The following is a 15,691-nucleotide window of genomic DNA, read 5'->3' on the forward strand; positions in this document are numbered from 1 at the left end:
AAACAACAAAAAGGCTTTCTTCAGCTACGTGCATAGTAAAAGGCAGAGGAAAGAAATGGTTGTTCAGCTATTAAATAAGGATGGCAAAATGATAACAGATGACAAAGAAAAGGCAGAGGTGCTCAATTCCTACTTTGGCTCAGTCTTCTCCCAAAAGAGGGTCTATGACCCCCCTGGCAAAGGCGAAGTACAGGCTGAAGGGGCAGGATTGCAGCTTGAGATCGACAGGCATATGGTCAAGGAACACCTCATTACTTTGAATGAGTTCAAATCTCCAGGGCCAGATGAACTGCATCCTAGAGTAATAAAGGAACTGGCAGAAGAACTCTCAGAACCGCTGTCTATTCTCTTTGAGAAATCATGGAGGACCGGGGAAGTGCCAGATGACTGGAGGAGGGCTAACGTTGTCCCTATCTTCAAAAAGGGTAAAAAGGAGGAACCTGGGAACTACAGACCAGTCAGTCTGACATCAATCCCTGGGAAAATTCTGGAGCAGATCATAAAGCAATCCATCTGGAAGCACCTTGACAACAATGCCGTGATTACTCGAAGCCAACATGGATTTGTCAAAAACAAGTCCTGCCAGACAAATCTGATCTCATTTTTTGATCAAGTCACCTCCCTTGTAGACCGTGGGAATGCTGTAGACATCATATACCTCGACTTCAGCAAAGCTTTCGACAAAGTGCCCCATGATATCCTGATGAGCAAACTTGCTCGAAGTGGGCTAGATGAAACAACGATCATGTGGATCCACAGTTGGCTACAGAATCGGACTCAAAGAGTGCTTATCAATGGGACCTTCTCAAGCTGGGGAGAGGGAACGAGCGGGGTACCGCAGGGCTCAGTCCTGGGCCCAGTGCTCTTCAACATTTTTATTAATGACTTGGAGGAGGAGGTGCAGGGAATGCTGATCAAATTTGCAGATGACACAAAATTGGGAGGGATAGCTAATACTTTGGAAGACAGAAACAAAATTCAAAGTGATCTTGATAGACTGGAGTGCTGGGCAGAAAACAACAGAATGGCATTTAATAGGGACAAATGCCAAGTTCTGCACCTAGGAAAAAGAAACCAAATGCACAGTTACAAGATGGGGGATACGTGGCTCAACCACACTACGAGCGAGAAGGATCTTGGAATTGTCGTCGATCACAAGCTGAATATGAGCCAACAATGTGATGTGGCTGCAAAAAAGGCAAATGCTATTTTGGGCTGCATTAATAGAAGCATCGCTTCCAAATCCCGGGAAGTACTAGTTCCCCTCTACTCAGCACTGGTTAGGCCTCATCTGGAGTACTGTGTCCAGTTCTGGGCACCACACTTTAAGAAGGATGCAGACAAGCTGGAGAGGGTTCAAAGGAGGGCAACAAAGATGATCAGGGGACTGGAAACAAAGCCCTATGAAGAGAGACTGAAAGAACTGGGCATGTTTAGCCTTGAGAAGAGAAGACTGAGGGGAGATATGATAGCACTCTTCAAGTACTTGAAAGGTTGTCACAGAGAAGAAGGCCAGGATCTCTTCTTGATCATCCCAGAGTGCAGGACACGGAATAATGGGCTCAAGTTACAGGAAGCCAGATTCCGGCTGAACATCAGGAAAAACTTCCTGAGTGTCAGAGCAATACGGCAATGGAACCAATTACCTGGGGAGGTGGTGGGCTCTCCCACACTGGAGGCCTTTAAGACGAGGCTGGACAGCCATTTGTCAGGGATGCTCTGACTTGGATTCCTGCATTGAGCAGGGGGTTGGACTCGATGGCCTTGTAGGCCCCTTCCAACCCTACTATTCTATGATTCTATGATTCTAAGTGGCTTTTTCCTTGCAAAGTCATCCCCCCCCCCCCGATTGTGAGCAGCTATGGGAATCTTGGGGATCAGTGAGTGGTTAAAGAAAAGGGACAGTTCTCACAACACAGGAGTGTAAACAGTGGGGTTCCCCAAGGATCCATGTTGGGAGGGACTGGCGCTATTGATCTGCAGCGAAGTGGATGGCATCGAATTATTCAGGTGGCAGACAACCAAGCAGACTGAAAAGCACTCCAGAAGGGCATCTCCAAACCGCGTGAATGGATATGCGGGGCGGGGGGGGGGGGGAACCTGCTTTGGATCAGGCCAAAGGCTGATCTTGTCCAGTGTTCTGTTCCTGCAGCGGCCAACCAGGTGTCCCAATGGGAAGCCCATAAGCAGGACATGAATGCGATAGCACCCTCCTGTTCGTGTTCCCCAGCCATTGGTGTAACAGGCATACTGCCTCTGTTACTGGAGGTAGCGTAGAGCCATCAGGACTAGTAGCCATCGATAGCCTTATTCCCCAGGAATTTGTCTAACCTCCTTTTAAAGCCACCCAGGTTGGTGGCCATCACTACATATTGTGGCAGAACATTCCATAGTTTAACTTCTGCGCTGTTTGAAGAAGTCCTTCCTTCCATGTGTCCTTTTTCTCCCACCAATCAGCTTCATGGGAGGGCCCCAGGTTCTAGTATTACAGAAGAGCTTTTTCTCCCTATCCACTTTCTCTACACTTCTGTCATGTCCCTCTTTGCTTGCCTTTCTTCTATGCTACAAAGCCCCAAATGCTGTAACCTTACCTCAGAGGGGAATTGCCTCAGCCCCTTTATCATTCGGGACGCTCTTTTCTGCACCTTTTCCAGCTCTGCAATATCCTTCTTGAGGTGTGATTGACCAGGAAAGTATAAGAACATAAGAAGAGCCCTGCTGGATGAGACCCAGGGTCCATCTAGTCCAGCATTCTGTTCACACAGTGGCCGACCAGCTGCCGACCAGGAACCCACAAGCAGGGCACGCGCGCATGAGCACCCTCCCACCCATGTTCCTCAGCAATATTCAGCATACAGTATTTCAATTTTAAAATTATGCCTAGTTGGAGAATGTGGATAGGGACACATTTTTCTCCTCTCTCATAATACTAGAGCCCAATGGCATCATCCCATGAAGCTGATTGCTGTGAATTCAGGACAGATAAAAGGAAATACTTCACACTGTGCATAGTTTAACTATGGAATTCACTCCTACAAGATGTGATGGCCACCAATTTGGATGCTTTAAAATGGAGTTAGAGAAGACGTCAACCAATTGGCATTGTCATGATGGCTATATGGGACCTCTGAATTAGCAGAAGTTGCCATGGAGCAATGGCAGAAGAGGACGCTTAGATTCCAGCTCTGCCTGGGGGCTTGCCACTGGGGCATCTTGCCACTGGGGCATCTTGCCACTGGGGCATCTTGCCACTGGGGCATCTTGTTGGCAGCAAGAATGCTGGACTCGGCGGACCTTTGGTCTGATCCAGCTCTAGGACTCCTCTCACATGTGAATTCTCTTCAGCTGGGACTGAGATGATGATCCGAGAGAGCGCTCCAAAGACAGGCCCCCCCGTCGGTGGGTGAGAACTTTACACTGAAGGATGAGAAGGCAGCAGCACCCTGTTCAGACTTGTCCCTCGGGGTGTATTGCCATCTAGCTCTCTAGCTTCTCTCTAATCTCTTGCCATCCCAGAACAGTCAAGTAAGGGAGGTTTTGCTTAATGGAGGCTTTGCTTGTTTGACTGTAAATGTATCATTATGATGTATCTGTCCTGCCTTTCAATTAAAAAATTTCTCATGCTGGATTGCAAAAACAGTAAAATCGCCTACTAAATCCATGACTGGCTTGCCCCCAGAGGGCTGTGTGACTCAAGGGGGGCTGAACCGCGGCCTGCTGAGCGACTGGACAGAGCAGCTCCAAGGAGGCAGCACATCCTCTGTCATTCTGCAAGGCTGGCTGGCACAGTGGAGCTCTGCATGCTCATCACAAGACCCTCTCGCTGCGAAACTGATACAGGGCGGTGATGGCGAGGCAAAAACCGCTGCTCTCGGCGCCCCTGCAGGACCTGGAACGCCAGCCCAGGACACTTTGCTGCCCCAGTCGAGCCCAAATTGCCCTGGCCCATGCTTCAAGAAGTCTTGTGCCAGTCAGAGACCAGTTCCTGCCTTCCTCTGCCCCGCTCATACTGCTGCCTGAAGCCATTTGCTTCACCCTGCTGGCATGATCTGGTGGAGCCCAGCCTGGCAGGGATGCAGCACTGGCACTTTTTGATTAGCAGAGACACTGAGCTCATCTCCCCCATCCCCAATTCCCAGTTCCCTCCAAGCTCAGCTGCAATCCTCACAGTAGCTGGGGGGAAATGAATTTTCCCAGCAGCAATATACTGTTCCCTGCTGTAACGCAAAGTTATCGGATTGTCCTGGTCTTGAGTGGGCAATTGAGAGCTGTGAGCTTTACCAAAAAACTGCTCCTTGTGGAGATACGAACTGCTAAATCTGGTTCATTGATACAGCCCGCGTTTTTGGACTCTCTTTGGGGGCATGGCTGGGGGACTGTCACGAGGAGCGCCGGCACTTCCACATTTACCACCACACCACTGCCTGCTGCGTGGCTGGGCCAGCCATGGGCAACTTTCTTGTGGGGGATATGGCAGGGCTGCTCAGGGTTCCAGAATAAGTGCTGGGGCCAAGGTGGCTGTTGGACAGCAGAATGCCTAAACTGTTCCATAGGGAACCAGAGATATTGTTAGGATACCCCAGCCTATGAGGCTGTGGTCACGCTTGCGTGTCCCAGCAGAACCAACTTCCTGTGTGACCTGGCAGGAGGCCCACATTGGAAGGCTTTTCAACTTCATTGCAGTGTGTGGAGTTGCAAACCTGCAGAGGTGGATTTCAGGAGTAGCCACATCACTTTGTGGACATGTGAGCTGCTGGGACAGGACAGTGGAGGGCAAGCAACTCTCCTCAGTTGGGTCTCTGCAACTGCCCCTCCGCCCCCTCCAGGCCAGCTGCCATGCAATCCCCCCGCCCCTTTCCTGCTTGCAAGCCAGATTCCAGAGGCAGCAGGAGGGAGGGAGGAGCTTTGATGAATGCCACATGGGCCGTGTTTACAGAGCAGGTTGCTTTCTTCTTCAGGCAGCTCCATTGAAACTGCTTATCAAAGCAGCTTCCTCAGGGAGTCGTTTCTTCCTGTTGCCTCCCAAGCATCTGATGTGATTTTCAGCACGTCTCCTCCATGCAATGACCCTGCAAACACCGAACTCCTTTGCCTTTGACCCGCAGGTCGGCACATCTTCCAGAAAGCTCTCTCTGCGTGTACTGCTGGGGGCTCTACTCGAGGTGATCTGTTATTCAAGCATCTTCTAAATAATAACTGACTTGCCCAGGCTGTTTTAAACCTGGCTGGGCCTAGAAACAAGAGCAAGCGAAGCCATGCCTCTGTAGGCCCAGTGTAAAAGGGCACTAGTGCAGTGGAACTTTTCTTCAGGCATTCAAAGCAAAATTCTTATATTTTCAATTTTTAAAAGAATTGTACCTTGAACACTTGTATCTATTATATGGTTGGGCTGGTCTTATCTCAGTGAGGTTCACTGAAACCAAAGGAGGAACATTTCAAAGGAGACTTTACTAATTAGAATTCAATTTGTCTGGAGGGCTCTGGTCTCTCTCTCTCTCTCACTCACACACTATAGTCAGGAAATATAAAGGAACTAGACTGCAAAGTATCTTTCTATCTCTAGCACCACTGAAATCACGCAGGACATTTATAAGGTGGAGAGCACACCATTCAGAGTAGACATGGCCCATTTTCCTACAGGCAGGTTCATTCATGGAAGGCAGTATCTCAGCCTACTCCGTCTCTTCCTCTGCCGTAGAATTACAACAAGAAGTTGTTCTTCTGAGCTCCACTAATCCTCACCTCCCTTAAAACCTGGAAGCGCACTTCCTGCATCCACCCCCTCCGAAACTGATGGGGCAAAATGGGTCACTGTGGGACTCTGCATTCCAGAGATACTAGTTTGGACTTTAGTGCCGAATATCCAGTTCTCAGAAATGCTCCAGGCCCAGCCTTGCTCACCAGAGCAGCGTGTGTGCACGCGCAAGGAGGCTGCCGGCCGAAGCAGCTGGCTTATTCTGCCCTCTTCGCAACCAGAGGCAGAATCACAGACACCTGCAGCAAGGAGCCAAAGAACAGGGGGAGCAGTCCAGTGCTGAGAGAAGGCGATGCTGCTTCACTTCTCAACAGCCCTTTGGATCTGCGGCTCAGTGGCAGCAGGACAGCAGCACGGGCCCTTGCCAACTGCTCCTTTGTGGGGTCAGCTTTCTTACTGCATCTCATGCATCTAACCTGCAAAAGTTCCATCCACAGTTAATTAGCTAATCTGTAGGGCTTCAGCACCATTATGCTGCTATAAACCAACACCAGAATTTGTTCTAGCAGGCGCTGTTATGCAATTCCATGTGCATGAAATGTTAAAATAAATACTACTGGATTCTTGTTTGAAGGGCTGTAGCTTGCTGGCAAAACCCCTGCGTTGCATGCAGAAGGTCCCAGATTCAGTCCCTGAATTGTCCAGCTTGGTTTATGGGAGCTTCCTGAGGTCATTTTTGTTGCTTTCCAGGTTATTCTGAAGAGAATAAATTAATTTGGCAATTTGACAGGGTTCCCCACTCCCTTGCTGCTTTCACACACTTTCTAATTTTCTCTGTGTGTGTGGCATGGCCATATGAACACAAGAAGAAGTTGACACTGGAACCAAATTTCGTAGGTAGAATTCCAGTATCACAAGGAAGAACTAACTCATTTTTTACTGTAAAACCACAACTGGAGGTAGAGGAAACTGGGGATTACTGGAGGGGGGGCATATCCCTGTAGTGAATGCTTTAACTGACATGACGTTTCATACACACGTAGCTATTAGGTCCCAAAACACTGCTGTAAATTTCACAGGAAATGCCCTACAGAAACCTGCCCCAAAGCTTGTATTCTAAACACTGCCTACTGAGAATGAGAAATTGATTTTATGTAGGATCGCTGTGTGTGCAAAACAAACCCACATTTCTGTATAAAGACAATGACATCCAGATGTTTCAATATGTTTTAAACTGAAATGCTCTATATTGTTCCATACAATGCTAGAAGATGAAATACACGTCATACAAAGCACGTGCTCTGCTACTGAGTGGCTTGCCCCTCCTCGTTATACAATAGTTTGTTCCATTTGTCCAGAAAACTTTATGATCTTCCCAGTTTACAGACCAACAGTTCTAAACTAACTTCATAAAGTTGACATTTCCCTAGGACTGTTTTTTGTAACCAGGAAGTATTATTATGCATCACTCCATTTTGCGGAAGGCCCCAGGTTCAATCGCCAGGACCTCCAGGTAAAGCTAGGAAAGAATCCTGCTTGAAGCCCTGGAGAGCCGCTGCTGCCAGTCACTGTTGACAAGGCTCAGCTCGACAGACCCCTGGTCTGACTTGATATAAAGCAGCTTGCTATGTTTCTACTTCATAATTGCTATGTTCTGAGGGCAGCTTATCAGCATATGTCTTAGTTGGGAGTTAATAGTCCCTGTCTTCATTGGACCCGTCAATCATTCAAAACATCTGACGTGTCATCTTTGCTCCCTGTAGTCATGTGTAGCATTCCTCCTTGACTTTGACAGAATAAACTTTTTCCGGCTCATTTTGCATTTGGATTTCACAAACTCGGCATTTGAGATGCTTTCAGCAATGATGTTCTTGAGATAAAGCTCAAAGTTTCCTGGTGCCCAACTGGTAATCCCTTGCTGTTCTAGAAGGCTGTACGTGTTTATATACCATTCATGTTCTATATTGGCAATACAGAATATTGTATTACATATGCATTTTAGTGTGAACAACTTAAGACTTCATTATATTAAATGGCATAGAAATATTATAAATAAATATTTAGCATGGAAATTTGAACAAGGTTCAGCCATTCTGCATCTGCAATTACTCTTCCAACTTGACTTCATTTCTCCAATTGCCCTTTGCAGTCTTCTCAGCCTCCCTTTGCACCTTGACCCAACAAGAGAGGATACTTCTTGTCGTATGCTACAATATCACCACACTCATTCAACAAACTCCCCAATCAGACTTTAAGGATTCTACTGTTTGTTGTGTCAACAGCTACTTTTATCCGTCCCCATTTTAAATGTTTGAACATCACGGACGAGGTTTGGTTCCTTGACAAATATATGCCTAAATCTTTGTTGTAGGACACAAGAGTGGGAACACCTTTGAGCTGGGGGTGTTGTGAATGTTTATGGGACTTCAGTGGAAGATGGTCTTCCTCCATGCTTCTTCACAAAAGCTGGTCCTGCCTTTTGGGGGGTTACAGGTTTTTTCATATCGTTCCCTTGCTATTCAAAGCAAGGTTGTAGTAGTATCACCTACAATAGAAAGTTATGCTAGCAAGTAGATTTGTGGGTGAAAAGCTTTTTAAGTCTTTTTGCTGAATGCATATTCCAAGTCTTCACCTTTGGACCACCCTTTGGTGAAACTTAACAACTTTGCCAAAGAGGACAACTGAGGATGTGCAGTTATGGAGTCTTTGGATCGTGTTTGACAGATAATGCAGAGACTGTAATTGTTGTCGCATAGTCCTTTGTGTCCCCTTCATGGATCACTGCCTTGTTGTGGCGAAGGGGGTTGCGTAGCTCAGTGAAGCCATAAGCTATGCTGTGCAGGGCCACCCAAGACGGACAGGTCATGGCGGAGAGTTCTGACAAAATGTGGTCCACTGGAGAAGGAAATGGCAACCCACTCCAGTATTCTTGCCAAGAAAACCCCATGGAACGTATCACAAGGCTAAAAGAGATGACGTCCGAAGATGAGCCCCTCAGGTTGGAAGGTGTCCAATATACTACTGGGGAAGAGCAGAGGGAATTTCCAAGTAGTGCCAGAAAGAGTGAAGCAGCTGGGCCAAACCCGAAAGGACACTCAGCTGTGGATGTGTCTGGTGGTGAAAAGAAAGTCCGATGCTGTAAAGAACAATATTGTTTAGGAACCTGGAATGTAAGATCAATGAATCAAGGTAAGCTGGAGGTGGTCAAACATGAGATGGCAAGATTGAACATCGACATTTTGGGAATCAGCTAACTAAAATGGACAAGCATGGGCAAATTTAATTCAGGTGACCATTATATCTACTACTGTGGGCAAGAATCCCTGAGAAGAAATGGAGTAGCACCCATAGTCAACAAAAGGGTGGGAAAAGCAGTATTGGGGTACAATCTCAAAAACGACAGAATGATCTCAGTACGAATCCAAGGCAAACCATTCAACATCACAGTAATTCACGTCTATGCCCCAACCACTGAGGCCGAAGAAGCTGAGGTTGATCGGTTCTGTGAAGACCTACAACACCTTCTAGAACTAACACCAAAAAAAGATGTCCTCTTCATCATAGGGGATTGTAATGATAAAGTAGGAAGTCAAGAAATCACCGGGATAACAGGCAAGCATGGCCTTGGTGTACAAAATGAAGCAGGACAAATGCTAATAGAGTTTTGCCAAGAGAACACGCTGATCATAGCAAACACTCTTTTCCAACAGCACAAGAGGCGACTCTACACATGGACATCACCAGATGGTCAATATCGAAATCAGATTGATGATGTCCTTTGCAGCCAAAGACGGAGAAGCTCCATACAGTCAGTAAAAACAAGACCTGGAGCTGACTGTGGCTCAGATCATGAGCTGCTTCTTGTTGCAAAATTTCGGCTTAAATTGAAGAACGTAGGGAAAACCACTAAACCATTCAGGTATGACCTAAATCATATCCCTTATGAATATACAGTGGAGGTGTGGAATAGATTTCAGGGATTAGACCTGATAGACAGAGTGCCTGAGAAGCTATGGACGGAGGTCTGTAACATTGTTCAGGAGGCAGCAACCCAATCCATCCCAAAGAAAAAGAAATGCAAGAAAGCCAAGTGGCTGTCTGATGAGGCTTTACAAGTAGCTGAGGAAAGAAGGGAAGCGAAAAGCAAGGGAGAAAGGGGAAGATATATCCAACTGAATGCAGAGTTCCAGAGAAGAGCAAGGAGAGACAAGAAGGCCTTCTTAAATGAACAATGCAAAGAAATCGAGGAAAACAATAGAATGGGAAAGACTAGAGATCTCTTCAAGAAAATCGGAGATCTCAAGGGAATGTTTTGTGCAAAGACGGGCATGATAAAGGACAAAGAAGGCAGGGACCTAAGAGAAGCAGATGAGATTAAGAAGAGGTGGAAAGAATACACAGAAGAACTATACAGGAAAGATCTTAATGTCCCTGATAGCCATGATAGTCCGCTCACTGAACTTGAGCTGGACATCCTCGAGAGTGAAGTCAAGTGGGCTTTAGGAAGCATTATTAACAGCAAAGCTAGCAGAGACGACAGTATTCCAGCTGAGCTATTTAAAATCCTAAAAGATGATGCTGTTAAAGTGCTGCACTCAATATGCCAACAAATTTGGAACACTCAGCAGTGGCCACAAGACTGGAAAAGGTCAGTTTACATTCCAATCCCAAAGAAGGGCAATGCCAAAGAGTGTTCAAACTACCGCACAATTGCACTCATTTCTCATGCCAGCAAGGTGATGCTCAAAATCCTACAAGCTAGGCTTCAGCAGTATGCGAACCGAGAACTACCGGAAGTACAAGCTGGGTTTCGAAGAGGCAGAGGAACTAGAGATCAAATCGCCAATGTTCGCTGGATCATGGAGAAAGCAAGAGAATTCCAGAAAAACGTCTATTTCCACTTCATTGACTACGCTAAAGCCTTTGATTGTGTGGATCACAACAAACTGTGGCAAATTCTTAAAGAGATGGGAGTACCAGACCACCTTACCTGTCTCCTGAGAAACCTGTACGAGGGCCAAGAAGCAACTGTAAGAACCGGACATGGAACAATCGATTGGTTCAAAATTGTGAAAGGAGTACGACAAGGCTGTATATTGTCGCCCTGCTTATTTAACTTATATGCAGAGTACATCATGAGAAACGCTGGATTGGATGAATCACAGGTCGGAATTAAGATTGCCGGGAGAATTATCAACAACCTCCAATATGCAGACGATACCACCCTAATGGCAGAAAGCAAAGAGGATCTAAAGAGCCTCTTGTTGAGGGTGAAAGTGGAGAGTGCAAAAGCTGGTTTGAAACTCAACATTAAAAAAACTAAGATCATGGCATCTGGCCCCATCACTTCCTGGCATATGGAAGGGGAAGAAATGGAAGCTGTGACAGATTTTATTTTCTTAGGCTCCAAGATCACCACAGACGGTGACTGTAGCCATGAAATTAAAAGACGCTTGCTCCTTGGGAGGAAAGCTATGGCAAACCTAGACAGCATAGTAAGAAGCAGAGACATCACCTTGCCAACAAAGGTTCGTATAATCAAAGCTATGGTTTTCCCAGTTGCAACATATGGCTGTGAGAGCTGGATTATAAGGAAGGCTGAGTGCCGAAGAAGTGATGCTTTCCAACTGTGGTGCTGGAGAAGGCTCTTACGAGTCCCCTGGACTGCAAGGAGGTCAAATCGGTCCATCCTAAAGGAAATCAACCCTGAGTGCTCATTGGAAGGAGAGATACTGAAGCTGAAGCTCAAATATTTTGGCCACCTAATGCGAAGAGAAAACTCTCTGGAAAAGACCCTGATGCTGGGAAAGACTGAAGGCAAAAGGAGAAGGGGACAGCAGAGGATGAGATGGCTAGATAGCATCACCGATGCAATGAATATGAACTTGAGCACACTCCGGGAGAGAGCGCAGGACAGGAAGGCCTGGCGTGCTATAGTCCATGGGGTCACGAAGAGTCAGACACGGAATGACTGAACAACAACAAAATGTGCAGTTGTCCATGTGTTGCGTGGAACCCAAACATCGCGTCTTCTCAGCCAAACCCTCTCTCTTTTGCTTGGTGTTGCTTCCACACTGCTGCACTTGGATTAGGAATGTGTGGGGGCGGGGGGAGGAAGTCCCGATGTCATCAGCATATTGATGACAACACACGGAACTGCTGGATAATGTCACCCCACAGGTTCTACTAGCAGTATCCCAAGAGCAGAAATCACCCAATATCACTGCCAGAAATCAGCCCATAAGGAACCGTAGGTACAGAACCACTGCAACGCAACACCCCCAAATCCCTTCCTTTCCAGGCCTTCAGCATGTTGCGACCTTAACACCAGCGCTCAGGCTGCACAACACGTGTGTGTGTGTGTGTGTGTGTGTGTGTGAAATGGACTAACCCCATGGCCTCCCCTCCATTCCTCCATGAGGTTAGGCCACCTTCCACAGGACAAAGTAGCTCCACACAATGCATTCCCAGAAACACGATCCCCATGAAGCCATAGCAGGCAAGCAGGCAGCTCTCCGGAGCCGATGCCTGCAAAAGGGCAGTGGGTGAACACAGGCCAACCAATGGAGGCTGGTGGCGTAGTGGCCTTGTTGCAAATGCACCTGGAGGACGGATTGCTGTGACAGCAGAACTGGTGACCAGGGAGCTCCAGCTGAGACACTGAATTGCCCACTGTGTCCTCCATGCAACAGGAAGCCCATGTAGGGTTGACTGAGGAAGCGACATAAAGGCCCATTACAAAGACAGCAAAAACAGAAAAGACTCAGTAGAAAGACAGGGCCCAAGGCTAGCCAAGGCACAGGAGAACCCAACCCAAGGCCGCCTGCTGAGACCGCAGCAAAGCAGGGACAGGCACTGGCCAGCAAGATGAGAGGCTTTGCAAACCAAAATAGCTGGGATGAAATGACTCATTCCACCTCAAGGGGCCAAGAGAACAAGCTGGCTCTCCTGGCCGGAGCCAAGGCCACAAGGCCACAAGGCAGAAAGAGACAGAACGCAGGGGCCGTGGGAAGTGTCTCCTGATGGGCTTTAAGAACGCCCCCCCCATTCAGCAGTGGGGGGGGGGGAGGCGGTTTCAGTTTGATTGGACCTGCAGTGGTGCTGGTGGTGGGGAATTAACTCTTTCCCCCACAGGCTGTTTTTCCCATGAAAATCTCCCCAGCTCCTTTCCACCCTGGGGAGAAAAGAGACCGAGCCCATGTATTTTAGGAGACACATGGCCTAAGGCGGCAGGGGACGACACTTCCCTCGGGTCAAGGTTTGGGGGCTGCCACACACACGAACAAACACACTCACACAAACTTCCCCTCTCCCTGCCGTCCCACTGCGGATTGCTCAGCAGGGGGGAGGCGTCAACTTCACGCCCGTCACAGTAATTCTCCAGGGAAAGCGGGTGCACGGGGGCGACTCTTTATGCTCGTGCTTTCCTGGCAGCATCAGGCCCCTGCTAGCTGTTTGGCAGGAGCCTAATGCTCCAGGGCAGGGCAGTGGCGGCAATGCAGCAGGACAGGGGAACATGTGGGGCCACACAAACTACCATGGAGAGCCGCATGCAGCCTACGGGCCCTGTGTGGCCACCCCTGGCCTACTGCCATCCTAACTCCAAGCACATTTGGAGACACACACACCTCCCGGTTGTATTAAAATATATATTACAAATTGGGAAGCACTTCCTGTGTGGCCCACATCACAGCCAGTGTCTGGCCCTCAGATCCTTCTTGGAACAGCCTCTGGGGGCAGCAGGGACAGCACACAACAGCCACTGTGCGATGGGGTACAGCTGGATTCCTAAAATGTGGCATCTTCAAAGAGAAGGAGCAGAGCAAGATTGGGACTCCCTGTGTCCCCCCGCCCTGCATAATTACAAATGCATGACCTGCACGATAAGAGGCACAACTAGACATCACCAGGCACGACATGGACACACATCAAGGGAACCGTCTCCCATCATCCTGCTCAGCTTCTGAGCTCCCAAAATGCTAGAAACAGAAGGCTGGGTTAAGACTCCAAGTGCAGCCCTGAAGCTGGGTCAGAGCAAAGGGACCCACCTAGCCCAGCAGTGGCCAACCAGATGTCCCCAACGGGAAGTCCAGAAGCCGGAGATGGGGGGGGCAAGAGCCTCCTCCTGCTCTGTCTCTCCAGCAAGTGCCATTCCGGTGGCACCAGGCTGCCTGGCCCTGGACAGGCCATTGATCCATCAGGGCTATTAACTGCAAAGGGAACTCCCCTCCTCCACCATGGATGTGTCTACTCCTCCTTCAAAACCAGTGGCCATCATCATCCCATCCTGTGGAGTTTATTCCCCAAGTTAATGATGAGTTGTGTGAACACTCACTTTCGCTTGTCTTTTGGCCTGATGGACCTTGGGTTCACCCAGCAATGCTGCTCTCATGAGGCAAGTGGCACATTCAGCTGCAAACTATCCCCCACGCTCCACTGTGCCATGTAAACCAGCCTTGGAGCTGGGGAGAGGGCAAAGATCCCTGTGCAATAGCTGGCGGGGTCCCCATCCACTCCTGCAGCTCCAAGGCTGCAAGGGTGTCTCAGCTCAGCATGCTCGCGGCTCACTTGCATGGACAGCAAGATGTCTGCACATGTGGGTGGACCCTCCCCACTGTCCAAGGGGGAGGAGCCTTTGTTTGGTCATCTGTAGTGCCAAGTGGGAAGTCCAGATATGGGGGGGCATGGAGGCCACCACTCTCCCTGCACCTCTGTAATGCTCTGCCAGAGACCAGCAACTCCTCTCTCCATTTGGCAGGATGATGATGCAGAAAGCCTATACAAAGCAACAGAGACCCACTCTCTTTGCAAGGGAAAAGCAGCCTAGACCATAAGAAGAGCCCTGCTGGGTCAGACCAACGGTCCATCCAGTCCAGCATTCTGCTCACAGTGGCCAACCTGCTGCTGACAACAGCACCCTCCTGCCCATGTTCCCCAGCAACTGGTGCACATAGGCTCACTGACTCTGGTACTGGAGGCAGTACAGAGCCATCAGGACTAGTAGCCATTGATAGCTTTTTCCTCTAGGAATTTGTCCAAACCCCTTTTAAAGCCATCCAAATTGGTGGCCATGACTAGATGGTAGCAAATTCCACAGCTTAACTATGCCCTGTGTGAAGAAGCCCTTCCTTTTCTCTGTCCTGAATCTCCCACCGATCAGCTTCATGGGGTGACCTCAAGTTCTAGTATTTTGAGAGAGGGAGAAAAATGTCTCCCTATCCACATTCTCCACACCACGCATCATTTTGTACACCTCTATCATGTCTCCCCTTACCCTCCTTTTTTCCCAAACAATCCGAGCTGATTTATTTATTTATTTATCGTATGGCACATTCACATCATCACATAAGTAGGTCTAAGTCCCCAGCTGTTGTAACCTTCTCTCATAGGGGAGAACAGCCTATGAATAGTTTCAACACATTGTCAAATAAAAACGGGTGGCAAAGAAACGAGGCGGGCCAGCGATTCTGCTCCAGCCGGGACTCGAACTTCCAATCACAGCAACAGAAGTGACAGCCACCTCTCGCCACACCAGACATGGAGCCTGTACTGGGCACTGCACTTTAAGAAGGATGCAGACGAGCCGGAGAGGGTTCAGAGGAGGGCAACAAAGACCACCGGGGACTGGAAACAAAGCCCTGCGAGGAGAGACTGAAGGAACTGGGCCTGTTTAGCCTTGAGAAGACTGAGGGGAGACAAGACAGCGCTCTTCAAGCGCTTGCAAGGGTGTCCCAGAGAGGAAGGCCGGGATCTCTTCCGATCACCCCAGAGTGCAGGACACGGAATCATGGGCTCCAGTGACGGGAAGCCGGATTCCAGCCGAACATCAGGAGAAACTTCCCGACTGTTAGAGCAGTACGACAATGGAGCCAATTCCCTGGGGAGGCGGTGGGCCTCCCCCACTGGAGGCCTCCAAGACGAGGCTGGACGGCCGTCTTTTGGGGATGCCCTGACTCGAGTCCTGCACTGAGCAGGGGTCGGACTCGAAGGCCTCGC

At 48.7% G+C, this 15,691-nt stretch overlaps 1 protein-coding gene across 1 annotated transcript in view; it reads right to left on the reverse strand.

The window, feature by feature from the left end:
* Positions 1-15,691, reverse strand: part of PLTP (phospholipid transfer protein) — a 40,112-nt gene that overhangs the window by 23,605 nt on the left and 816 nt on the right. The gene's annotated exons all lie outside the window — the stretch shown is intronic.

The sequence above is a fragment of the Heloderma suspectum genome, chromosome 4, assembly GCF_057233095.1.
Source record: "Heloderma suspectum isolate Gila_16-S chromosome 4, 16-S_ref, whole genome shotgun sequence".
NCBI classification, from domain to species: domain Eukaryota; kingdom Metazoa; phylum Chordata; class Lepidosauria; order Squamata; family Helodermatidae; genus Heloderma; species Heloderma suspectum.